The 12,748-nt window shown below is 52.3% G+C and overlaps 1 protein-coding gene across 1 annotated transcript in view; it reads right to left on the bottom strand.

Moving 5' to 3' along the window:
- The window catches only part of Cfap77 (cilia and flagella associated protein 77), a 126,419-nt gene that overhangs the window by 52,808 nt on the left and 60,863 nt on the right, over window positions 1-12,748 (bottom strand). The window lies entirely within an intron of this gene.

Here is a 12,748-nt window from a genome sequence, read left to right as displayed (position 1 = left end):
CCAGCCACCTCCTCTGAGTTCTCATCTGCCAGCTTTTTTTTGGCACCTAGACAGTGAATCCTACCTTCTGGGTCTGCAGCAAGCTCCTCTTTGACCCCGAGGATGTTATCATTACCAGCCACAGACATTCTCGCCCCCCCCCCGCCACTTTAGAGACAATCAACGAACTTTGTCACATCTGTAGATTGTTAAGCAAACTCGGCTGTTAGTAACTTTTGACTCCAGGAGCGGGAGAGATGGCTCAGTGGTCAGGAGCACTGAGTTCAATTCCCAACAACCACATGGTGGCTCACAACCATCTATACTGGAGTCTGATGCCCTCTTCTGGCCTGCAGGTGTACATGCAGACAGAGCACTCATATACATAAGCAATAAAGAAATAAATCTTTTAAAAAATAATTTTTGCCTCTACACTTTTAGTTTGTGCGGGGATAGCTAAGCTAGCAGCTGTCTGCCGGGGCTCACTTAATCTCCACACCTCTCTAGAACTGAAGTTCCCTGAGGATGGAGCCTCTGCCCTGCCTGGTACCCAGAGCATCTCAGACGCCTTCCTTTTTATGCAAAAACACTCTCCTGGGGCTCCTCCTGCTCTCACTCACTTCTCTCACTCAGTGCTTCTCAACCTGTGGCTTGTCACCCCTTGGGGTCGAATGACCCTTTCACAGGGGTCCCATATCAAGTAGTCTGCATTTTCAGATATTAACATTATGATTCGTAACGGTAGCAAAATTACAATTATGAAGCAGCAACAAAAATAATTCTATGGTTGGGAGGAGGGGTCACCACAACATGAGGAACTGCATTAAAGGGTCACAACATTAGGTGGGTTGAGAACCATTTATCTGGGGGCTCAGGGTTCCATCACCCCCACTTTTCAGATAGGGAAAGTAAGGTTGCATTTGGCCGTGGGTAGGAGGGGAACAGTCTGGTTGGGGACCCCAGGTTTTTTGTCTTCAGCCCACAGACTGAGTAAATGTCAGGGCCACGTGGCTTACTCGTGCTGTCACCCTTGGACACACTCTTGAGGGTGTGTCCATGGGTCAGGATGAGGGCACCCCACAGTGGCCCGGTTATATCTTCCAGGATCTGCCCATGCTAGCCTCACAGCGTCATTCTGAGGTTCTGGCAGCTTCCTGCTTATGAGGTGTTCAAGAGTGTTCTCTCAGCGAGTTGGGGTGTGAAGGAGAGGAAGTCAGGTGGTGTCCTTCAGGACTGTTCACAGCTCTGGCTCACTGTCCAGAGCCTCACCTACAGCCCTCGCTGCCTCTGCAGCTCTGGCTGCTCACTGGCCCTGTGGCTGAGGCAGAGGAGCCCCCACCATCAGCTGATGGGTCAGTTCCATCTCCTACACTCCTGGCCTGCCCTTTACCCTTCCAGTCCCGCCTCTGCTGCCACGCCGTCATTTCCAAACTCAAAGTGGCCCCTCCCTCATCCGAGTGTTTGTATCTTTCTGAGCTGGGGTCTTATGTAACCACAGGAAGGCCTCAAGCTCACTAAACCAGGGATGATCTTGAATTACCGATCCTCCCGCCTCCACCTCTGCCATGTCTAGTTTGCATGATGTTCGACCAACTGTGCTACAAGCCCCGACTCCTGAGTGTCAGTCTTACACTCTGTGACACTCACTTGAGGCTTGGAAGTGCCCTGCTCCGTTGCCAGGAACACACATTCTAGGTCTTCTTGCATGTGTCACACAGTCACTGAGGTCCTTCTTCCTGATGATGTATGGCAGATGGACAACAGGTGCCTAGGATAAACAGCCTCTTGGGGGGGGGGGTGGAGCTATGGCTTGGTGCTTAAGAGTGAATATTGCTCTTGTAGAAGTCCTGATCCATGCAGGGAGGCTTGCAACTGCTTGTAATTCCAGCTCTACAGGTATCTGATGCCCCCTTCTGGCATCTATGAGCACTACACTCATGTGCACATACCCAAACACAGACACATACATTCACATAAATAAAAATAATTTTTCCTGGTTTTTTAAGACAGCATCTCCCTGTGTTAGCTTTGGGGGTCCTGGACTCACTTTGTAGACCAGGCTGGCCTCGAACTCACAGCGATCCACCTGCCTCTGCCTCCCGAGTGCTGGGATTAAAGGTGTGCACTACCTGGCCAGCTGGAGCTTACTTGCCGCCTCCCCCACCTCCCTCGCCCCGCCCCACCCCCGCCTCCCCTGACTCCCTGCCTCCCCTGTCTCCCCTGCCTCCCTGCCTCCCCTGCCTCCCCTGTCTCCCTGCCTCCCCTGCCTCCCCTGCCTCCCCTGTCTCCCTGCCTCCCCTTCCTCCCCTGGCTCCCTGGCTCCCTACCTCCCCTGCCTCCCCGGCCTCCCCTGTCTCCCTGTCTCCCCTGCCTCCCCGGCCTCCCCTGTCTCCCCTGTCTCCCTGTCTCCCCTGCCTCCCCTGCCTCCCTTGCCTCCCCTGTCTCCCCTGCCTCCCCTGCCTCCCCTGTCTCCCCTGCCTCCCCCGCCTCCCCCATCTCCCCCACCTCCCCTGCCTTCCCTGCTCCCCTGCACAGGAATCCCAAATATACACTCCCACACTCACTTTCTGCATGAAATCTGGGGCTGAAACCCGGGTCCTTGTGCTTGGAGAGCAAGTACTTTACCAACTGAGTCATTTTCCCAGCCCTGTTTGTCTGTCTGAATAGTCACCCTTTTAGAACAATATATAAGATCTTAAAGACGGTGAAATAATTCAGATGATCTTAACATGATTTGAAATGTGTGATATATTTAGAGGGTATATTTGTTCCCCCACAGCACCCCCGGCACCCGGCAGTACAGTAGATGTGAACGCCACAGTTTGAACGAGGGCATGGATGAACTAGGCCTGTGGTAAACCTGGTGCTAACAAACTCACTACACACTGAGTGGCTGGAACACCATCAGTCCTTTCTAGATGTCCTAAGGCTGGGAAGTCCCAGATCTGGACAGTTGTCCATCGGGTCTGAGGAGGGCCTGCCTCCCTGCTCAGGCAATGGCTGCTCTTCGCTTGAAGCCCCATAGGATGGAGAAACAGACCTGAAACTCTCCTCTGCTTCCTCAAAAGGGCACAAGTCCCATTGTGAGGGGCCCACCCTCCAGACCCGGCCACCTCCCCAAGGCTCTGTCTCCCAGGACCCCTAGAGTCAGCATCGTCCCAAGTGAATCTGGACACAGCACACAGCGGAACAGCCTCGCAGGAGAGTCTTGCTGTCCTTCCCACAAGCTAGCCATTTCTCTCGTCTTCTTTCAGATTCCATTATCCCTGGAGAGTTGGGGGTTCGAGGCTCTGGATGGGCACCTGAGGCACCCTGCTGGGAGGTTTGGTTTTACACCCCGTTCCACATAGCTCACTCTGGGCTACAGAGGAAACTCTGGCCTCTTGCTTGAAAACTAATGTAGCCAGTGACTGCTGGGGTAGTTAATTAAAACATGGCTTCTCTGCAGGGCCCTGCCTCCCTCAGGGCAGGTGCAAGTGGGCCAACTTCCAACTGGAAGAGGAGCAATGGACAGACTCAGGAGCTGGAAGCTGTCTTTAGCAAGAAACAGGTCTCCATGCTCCCCAGACCTCTTGCCTGGGCATTAGAAAAAAGGGGAAACACCAGCCATCAGAAATCACCTCTAGGGTGCAGCTTGCTTGTACTTATTCCACAGATCTTTTGTTTGTTCCCTTTTTGCATGGAGCCCTGTGCTGGGAGTTCTGGGATGAAAGCAGCCACATAGCCTTACTCTTAGAAAGTGAGCTATCTTACAGAAAGGACAAATCTAATGACAGTCAAGAGCACCAACAGTGCAAGGGAGAAAGCTCAGAATATCCCACCTTAAAACCTCCAAGGCCACAAAGTGAGGCACATTATTTGTATTCTTATAGTTGTATTCATCCTATATAAAGAGCAACCACAAATCAATAAAATGAAAATCATGTCCATAGAAAAATTAGCAAAAGACTTGAATAGACACTTCATTAAAAAGATGTCTAAGTCTCAGGGAGGCAGAAACAGGCAGGTTGCTGTGAGTTTAAGGCCAGCCTGGTCTACAAGGTGAGTCCAGGACAGCCAAGGCTACACAGAGAAACCCTATCTCAAGTATTCAACCTCTGAAAAGCATAAAATAAAAGTTCAATGGCACAGTCAAGATCTGAAGCGATCAGAAGACTCATCGCCTGTGGGACTGTGAAGTGGCCCAGCCAGGGGAATATTGGTATTTGCTGTTAGAGCCAAGCATCTGCCTAGCCTGTAATCCAGCTGTTAGGTCCTGGACACCCACAGTGGCTCATCCTCACTGTCAACCTGACTGGGTTTATAGCCACCTAGGAGGGACGCTTTTAGCCATGAGTGGCACCATCCTATGGGCCGCCATCCTAAGCTGAATAAAAAGAGAAAGCTAGCTAGACTCTTGACTCAGCTTCCGAACTGCAGGTGCAATGTGACCAGCTGTTGCATGCTCCCACTGCCTTGCTCTCCCCCCAGTGACGGGCTGTCCCCTCAAACCATGAACCAGAACATACCCTTCCTCCTCAAAGTTGATTTTTTTTTTCCCCCAGGGTATTTGGTCACAGCAACAGGAAAGAAAAACATCAAATGTAACACTGGAGAGTTGTGTGTGTGCACCCTGAGCCAGGAGCCCTCCCCTGTTCCCCGTCTTAGGGCAGCTATCACACGACAGTATCACATTACAGATTCACACCACCAGTCGTTTTTAACTAGAGCCAGTTTCTCTCCAAGGGGACACTTGGCCGTTGCTGGACCTGTTTTCATTGTCCGCACGTGCACGCGCACGCGCGCACACACACACACACACACACACACACACACACACACACACACACACACTCGCACGCACACACCTTGAGGTAGCAAGCAGGGCCATAGGCATGGTTAATTATCTTTTTTTTATATACAGCATTCTGCCTGCAGGTCAGAAGAGATGGTTGTGAGCCACAGTGTGGTTGCTGGGAATTGAACTCAGAACCTTTGGAAGAGCAGTCAGTGCTCTTAACCTCTGAGTGCTCTTAACCTCTGAGCCATCTCTCCAGCCCCATGGCTAATTATCTTACATCACTCAAGAGCTGTGCCCAGCGATCACTGCTGAAGCAGCGACTGAGGGACCCGGAGCATAAACACTGGTGGTAGCCACTGTCCTGCGAGAGCCAGAACAATGCAGAACTGACCTCCGTGCTGCCCTCGCACAGCCCACCTCTGGTACTGGCCCTGCCTTGGTTTGCTTTCTGTTTCTATGCTAAAACACTATAGCTAGGGGCTGGAGAGATGGCTCAGAGGTTAAAAGCACTGGCTGCTCTTCCAGAGGTCTTGAGTTCAATTCCCAGCAACCACATGGTGGCTCACAACCATCTATAATGAGATCTTGGTGCCCTCTTCTGGTGTGCAGGTGTATGTGCAGGCAGAACACTGTCTACATAATAATAAATAAATAAATCTTTTTTTTTTTTTTTTAAAGCCACTATGGCCAAAAGCACTTTGGATAGGAAAGGATTTATTTCATCTTATAGTTGTCTGTAAAGAAGGGGATCTGAGGCAGAGGCCATGCAGGAACCCCACTTACAGGCTTGCTCCTCATGGTTTGCTCAGTTTGTCCCCTACACCTTTTTGTTTTTTCTTTCTTTCTTTCTTTTTTCTTTCTTTTTTTGAAACAGAGTCTCTCTACATAGCCCTGGCTGTTCTTGAACTACCTCTGTAGACCAGGCTGGCCTCGAACTCACTGAGATCCGCCTGCCCCTGCCTCCCAAGTGCCAGTTTGCTTTCTTTTGTTTGTTTGTTTGTTTGGTTGGTTGGTTGATTTTAGTTTTTGGAGACAGGGTCTCTCTGTGTTAGCTTTGGCTGTCCTAGACTTGCTTTGTAGACCAGGCTGGCCTTGAGCTCACAGAGATCCACCTGCCTCTGCCTTCCGAGGCTGGGATTACAGACATGCACCACCACGCCTGACACCAGTTTGCTTTCTTATAGAACCCAGAACCACTTGCCCGGGCCTCACACCACCCACAGTGAGCTGAGCACTCGCACACCAAACACCAGTCAAGAAAATGTCCAACCAAATAGCCTATGGGCCAATCTGATGGGAGCATTTTCTCAGCTGCAACTCCCTTCCCAGATGGCTCCAGCTTGGGTCACTAGCCAGCAGGGAGTGGGCAGGGCTGAGGGTGAGAGCTGCAGGGGCGTTGGGGGGGGGGGCACTTGTCTTCATGACCTTTGCCTCCAAACTGCCTGCTGTGACTTCCTGTCTGCTGCCATCCTTCTCTTGTGGGACCATGGGCATCTTCTTGCCACCGGAGAACTCTACAGACAAACCGACCAAGGGAAGCGGCTGCACACCGTGGACTCAGTGCGGCGGGGGGGGGGGGGGGGGGGGGGGGGGGGCGGTGTCCTTCCTGCCTCAGACTTTTCCAGAGCAAGCACCTTTGCCTTCCCCGAAGGTCACAGCCAAATTGTAACGAGCTGTGCAGCTGAGAACAGCCCGGGGACCTGCCTATGTGGGGGCCCTGGGAAGCCCTCTGTCACTGGAGGACTCTCTATTCCATCTGTCACCGGTACCCACTGGAGCAGTTCTTTCAGGGACAGGCGTGGTGCCTCTGAGACTGGGAAGGCGGCACACCTATCCACGGCTGGCCTGCTTGCCCCACAGGACACTAACCAATAGCCCAGTACTGTGGGCTCCGGCTCACAGCGCTCATCGTGAGAGTGCACCATTCCCACCAAGGCTGCAGAGCAATTGCCACTGCTGTGTTAAAGGTGAGGACTCACAGGAGAGCTGTCTGCCTTCGCCTGCTCAGAGTCAATGAAAGGCCAAGGCAGAACTCGAACCCAACCAGCCCCACCCTGTCTTCAATATCTCTTCATCTCAGATTCAGTGATGGGCAAAGTCTGCCCAGGAGTGGCCAGATGGGGTCTGCTCCTGCAAACAGCTGAGCCTGTGGCTTTTCTGTTTTCTGTGCCTACCTCCTCACCACATGAGCACATACTGGGAGAAGCCCAGGTCAAGGCTGCTGTCTGATAAGTAAACTAGTGAGGAGAGTGTGGAAAGGGTGACCCGTTCAGAAAACAGTGCTTAGGTCAGCTGGACACAGATGGTAAAGTGGTCAGGAAAAGAGAAACGCATGTTTCAAATTGGCATTTTACGGAGAACCCAGCAGGCATTCAGGGAGGGTATGGGAGGCCAGTAAACACAGGGGCTTCCTGGCTGCAGAGGGCCCAATTGCTCTGGAGCTTTCCAGAGACTGAGGAGAAAAACAGCCTGACAGAGGGGACTCTGGGTCCCTCCCTGGACTGTGTGACACCAGCTGAGTGTGGCACGTGCGTGCTCAGGGGAACTCCTGACCCTGAATTCTAGACTAGGACAAACAAGTGGTGACAGGTGTCTGAGACCAGCTGCCACTGGGCTGTAAGGAGACTTGAGGCCCTGGTGGTCACCTGCTCTTCCATGGCAACCTCATTCTGACATCTGTGGAGCTGATGCCACTCCGTCACAAATCTCAGCTTTGATGGGCCACATGGCTCCCCCACGCAGCCTGGCTTTCGGCTTAGCAAAGGACATGAGGTAGCCACTTGCAAAAGAGGCCTCTGGGCCAGCCATCAGGCTGGGCCACAGAAAGGTCCTGAGGCAGGCAGCACGGCAGGTTGTTGGGCCATGTGGATACTGGGAACACCCTCCCCACAGAAAGACCTGCCAAGCTGTCTGCAGTGAAGGAAGAAACAAAGAAAAGAATAAATATTTGTAAGCTAGGTGATGGTGGTGGTGCAGGCCTTTTAACCCAGCACTCGGGAGGCAGCAGCAGGCAGATCTCTGTGAGTTTAAGGCCAGCCTGGGCTACAGAGTGGCTTCCAGGACAGCCAGAGCTACACAGAGAAATCCTGTCTCAAAAAGACAAACAAAAAATAAACGTCTACTAAGTATCTCCTGTATTTAAGGCTTGCACAGTGCCCTGTGACTTCCTTTTGTGATACTATGGTGTTTTTTTTTTGTTCTTCTTCCTGAATTCACAGAATACCTTGTTGTGGGGTCTTTTTCCTCATTTTAAAGACGGGCAAACTGAACCTTAAAGAAGTCTGCCCCTCTTGCAGAGGACCTGGGTTCAGTACCCAGCACCCACATCAGGCACCTCACAATGGCCTGTAGCCTTAGCCACCGAGGATCTGTCACCCCCCCCTCTGGCTTCCCAGGGCACTGCATACATGTAGCCTACACTCACACATATACATAAATAAAATCTTAAAAAAAAAAAAAAAAAAAAAAAGAAAGAAAGAAAGAAAAGAAAAAAAGCAGAAATCTGTCTATCTGGTCCATTCCAGGAGCAAACAGATGATCTGGGTTAAGGTTAGCCCAGCCAAGCAGCCTCTCTCCCCTGAAGAGAGGCGATATCATCTCCATGGACAGATGAGAGATGGGGGGGGGGACAACAGGAGGGGGGGACTAATAAAGTCTTATCAGTCTTCAAAATCCTGCATCCTTCACTCTTTCAGATTCTTAAGATACCTCACCCAAGTCCTCAAGGTCTGCAAGAGGCACGGCTTGGTTTTGCGCCTCAGGGAGCTGAGAACTATTGAAAGCTACTTAAGCGTGGCTCCCTAACCCGATTCCCTCACCGTGGCTATGGGGAGAGGGGGGCGGTCGGTCAACTCCAGAGAGTAGAATCCCAGCTCCAAGCTGGCCACCCTGCCCTCCCCAGCCTCCTTCAAAGCACTTTTTTTCCCCCAGAGTTTCCTCTGTCACTGAGTGGATTGGCTGGAACACAGCTCTGGGTGACAGCTGTCCCCATCAGCCGATGGCTTCATTAAACCTTATTAACATGCCCTCCGCCTTAGTCCCATTCTCTCCGCTCTAATTAAAACCATCTTTCTCCTGTCCCAGGGGCCCCCGGGATTCTCCTGGTTCCTTCGACAATAGCAGCTCCCTCCAACTCCCCAACACGAAGGATTGGGGCTCTGACCCCGCCCCCCAGTAAGGGTGGGTCTGCAGCTCTGGAACTGCCTCGTGCTGGCTGCCCTGTGAGAACCTGCCTTCCCCCAGGCAGGTGTGGGTGCTGTTTCCCACAGGCAACTGCCTTACTCTCAAGTTCCCAGGGACCCAAGGAGTGGCTGGGGCTTGATGCCCACCCCATACCCTTTTATCCCCTTAGTGAGCATTCATTTCCAGTCACGTATGTGAAAACGGTGCTGCCGGCACTTGGGTGGCCCAAACTAAACTTGCGCTAGACAGGTGAGGAGAGGTGTTCACATTCCAAAATGGCAGGTTTTGTGCCAGGGAGCTGACTGTCTGAGTTCCAGCCCCACCTTTGATGTCCATCCCAAGAGAGCAAGTCCCACAATGCACCAGCCACTCCCCGAACCCTGGTCACCACACACAGTGAAACCTGTCAGCTCTCTTAGCCAGCATCTAAAGAAAACAGCTGTTTGGTCTGCGATTGTTAGAGCCTCCCTCGCAATTTGGCATCCTATTAGAACCAAGAGAGGTGAAAACCCAGGTACTGCCCAGTAGTTATTAAATAAATATCTGCATACCTCCCCCCACCTCCGCATACATATGCGCACACGTGCTCCGTGCCTGTGCTCTGGGTAGTTCATTACTGTAAAACAACTTAAGATCTTCCAAGGAAAAGCACAATATAAATGCAAATTGTGATCGCTATTAGCATAGGGATATTTATTTATTTCCATAATGAGAGCCTCAGATAAACAATCACGGGAAGTGAGCCGCATTATGCATCAAAGGACCCAGGCAGCCTGGGCCTTGAGCCGCGTGCATTGTCTGAACGTTGCATAATGATACCAAAATTCACACATCCACGTATGATCAAAGGTGTGTAAAATAACATCAGGAAAAAAAAAAAAAGACTCAGCAGGACTCAAGATTTTACATATATCACCACCATCCAGACATGGTTGGGATTTGTTTGTTTGTTTGTTTGTTTGTTTGTTTTTTATTGCCATAAGGGAATAAACAAACCAACAGGGAGGGACAGAGGAGCACAAACCATTGTGTGAGGTGTGTGAGGTGTGTGAGGGTTCGTGGGGGAGGGGGGCCGGGCACAGAGATGTTACTTTTATCATTTAAAAAGAAGTCAACTCAGTTGGAGAAGAGCTTGCCTGGCACCCACAAGGCCCTGGGGCTCCATCCGCAGGACCACGTGATCGGGTGTGGCCGTGAGCACTACGTAATCCCAGCACTGAGGAGAAGGTGGTGGCCAGGACTGTCCAATCTGTTCTACATGAGACTCACTCAAAATAGCATTTTTTAAAAGGACAAAAAGCAGTTTCTTGATACATATATTATGATTATTTTCATAGAGTATATTTTAAAATACGTATTTGAACCCAGGTGAGACTCTCATTTCATCAGCACACGAGGGGACCGTGACGGCCCGAGCGAGTTCCAGGTCCCTGGAGGTGTCTGTAGCTCTCCCAGTTCCTCATCCCCCCCCCCCCCACGCCAGGTCTCCTGGGCGGAGAGTTCCGGGATGGAGCCGAGCATGCGGGCTCAGTGAGCAGCGGTTGCTAAGATCTCCACAGCGTCTCTCCTGGCGGCGCGCTGCTGCTCTAGGGCTCCTAGGGCTTGCCCAGCCACCCCATTCAAGCCCTTGAGGGTTTCTCGTGATCTTGGGCTGCCGGGACCCTACAGCCTGCCCACCTGGCTGCTCTCTGCTCCCCAGGGCAGCCAGCACCTCACCGTGAGCCTCCAGCTCAGGGTCTTGCGTCTGATGAATGGCCCTCGCCCAGTGAGGCGGTCACAGTGACAGAGCCCTGGCGCTCTCTCCCCTCCCCCTCGACAGCTTGAAATCAGGTCTTTCATTTGCATTTACATGATCTCGCTGTGCGGCTTATGAGATCGGGAGATTTATTTGCTACTTAGCTCGATGCTTGATTACACCCGGAGAAGGCGGCGGCTGGGACAGCGTATAGATGCATCCGCCCAGAGCCACAGCCTCTGGGGGCCGGTAACTCAGCAGCAGGTTTAGGTGGATGAGGGGACACCGCATTTGAGGGGAAAAAGGCTAACAGGAGACAGTGGGAGGAACTATCACCGTGGGTTTGAGGGCTTTTTTAAAGTAATGAAAATGGCTACATGTCACTTCAGATTATGAAGAGGCCCCAGTCGCTCCGGTGACAGCCTCTATTTCTTGGGGGAATGAACTTCCAGAAACTTCTCTCCTAGGAGGTGTACAAAGCTCTGGAAAGACGTACATATGGATACAGGAAGGCAACGTGCAGGTGCCTTGCTTATATCGGCTCACAGGAGTGCTGAGGGCAGCAGCTCACCAGCCATATCTGTATGGCCACAATTCTGGGTGACACGCTGCTATAGGAAGAAATGGGAATAAAGCAATCATGTGAGTGCGCGCGCGCACACACACACACACACACACACACACACACACACACACACACACACACACACACACACACACCAGGTGAATCCTAGTCCCCAACAGGCACGCTCCTGCTGTCCACAGCTGGGCGTGCTCAAGGCAGGCAAACTCATTTTCCTGACAGTCTGCGCCTGGCATGGTGAGGATGGAGTTCACGGCTGCCAGCCCGTCCCCCATCACAGATCCAAGAGGAAATCATCTGGCAAGTTTCTGGGACACGACAGTTTAGTGATTGAGAATGCGCTGAGGCCAAGCCACCCGAGGTGCAGCTCTGGCAGGCTGACTCCTTGTGACCTTGAACAAGTTAACCTCCGGCAGCCGGAGGATTCCTCATGGTGACCTGGGTGTGGGGGGTGCTTCCTCACTGTAACCCAGGTTTGGGGTGCTTCTTCGCTGTGATGGGGGTGGGAGTCGGGATGTCCTTCCTCACCATGACCCTGGCTCAGGGGTCCTTCCTCACCGTGACCGGATCTCTGGGATGCTTTGTCACCATGACCCAGGTTTGGGGTGCTTCACTGTGATGGGGGTGTCCTTCCTCACTGTGACCCTGGCTCAGGGGTCCTTCCTCACCGTGACCAGAGCTCTGGGATGCTTTGTCACCATGACCCCAGGTTCACTGTGATGGGGGTGTCCTTCCTCACTGTGACCCTGGCTCAGGGGTCCTTCCTCACCGTGACCAGAGCTCTGGGATGCTTTGTCACCATGACCCAGGTTCACTGTGATGGGGGTGTCCTTCCTCACTGTGACCCTGGCTCAGGGGCCCTTCCTCACCGTGACCCGGGCTTGGAGATGCTGGCGATGTTTTCCAAGCCCCAGGCTTGGTGAGTCCTGCATAAAAAGTCATATTTGCTACTGGTGATCCGTCATGGTTGCTACAGATTTATTGACCTCTCTGTCTCTGTGTGACTAAAACAGGCAACTAGCTTTAAGATGGATACCAAGAGCTTCCACTCCTAGGAAAATATCCACAGCAAACAGGAGCTCAAGTTAATCTCTGAACACATGCTCACAACAGCATTATCCACCACAGTCAAGCGAAGAAAACCACCCAAAATTGCCTCGGGGATGAAGGGATGGATACACAAAATGCGGCATAGCCCGAACAGCAGGACAAGAATTGGGCCATGAAAAAGAACAAAGCAGCAAGGGTATGGGTTACATACAGTGTGGATGGATACTGAAAACATGCGAGGGGAAGCCGCCAGGCAGCCAAGGAGGCCGTGTGCTGCGTGAATCCAGCGAGGTGGCTGGTGGAGAAGGGTGTATCCGAGGAGATAAGGAGCTCACTGCCAAGGGAAGGGCAGGGCTGCTCTCTGGCGGAGCTGGCGACTGTGCAGTGCTGTGAACACAGCGAGAGCCCCTGACCTGTACACTTAAACCTGGCTGGCGGT

This window comes from Acomys russatus, chromosome 24 (genome assembly GCF_903995435.1).
Source record: "Acomys russatus chromosome 24, mAcoRus1.1, whole genome shotgun sequence".
NCBI lineage: Eukaryota > Metazoa > Chordata > Mammalia > Rodentia > Muridae > Acomys > Acomys russatus.
This window is presented reverse-complemented; position numbering and strand designations above follow the sequence as displayed.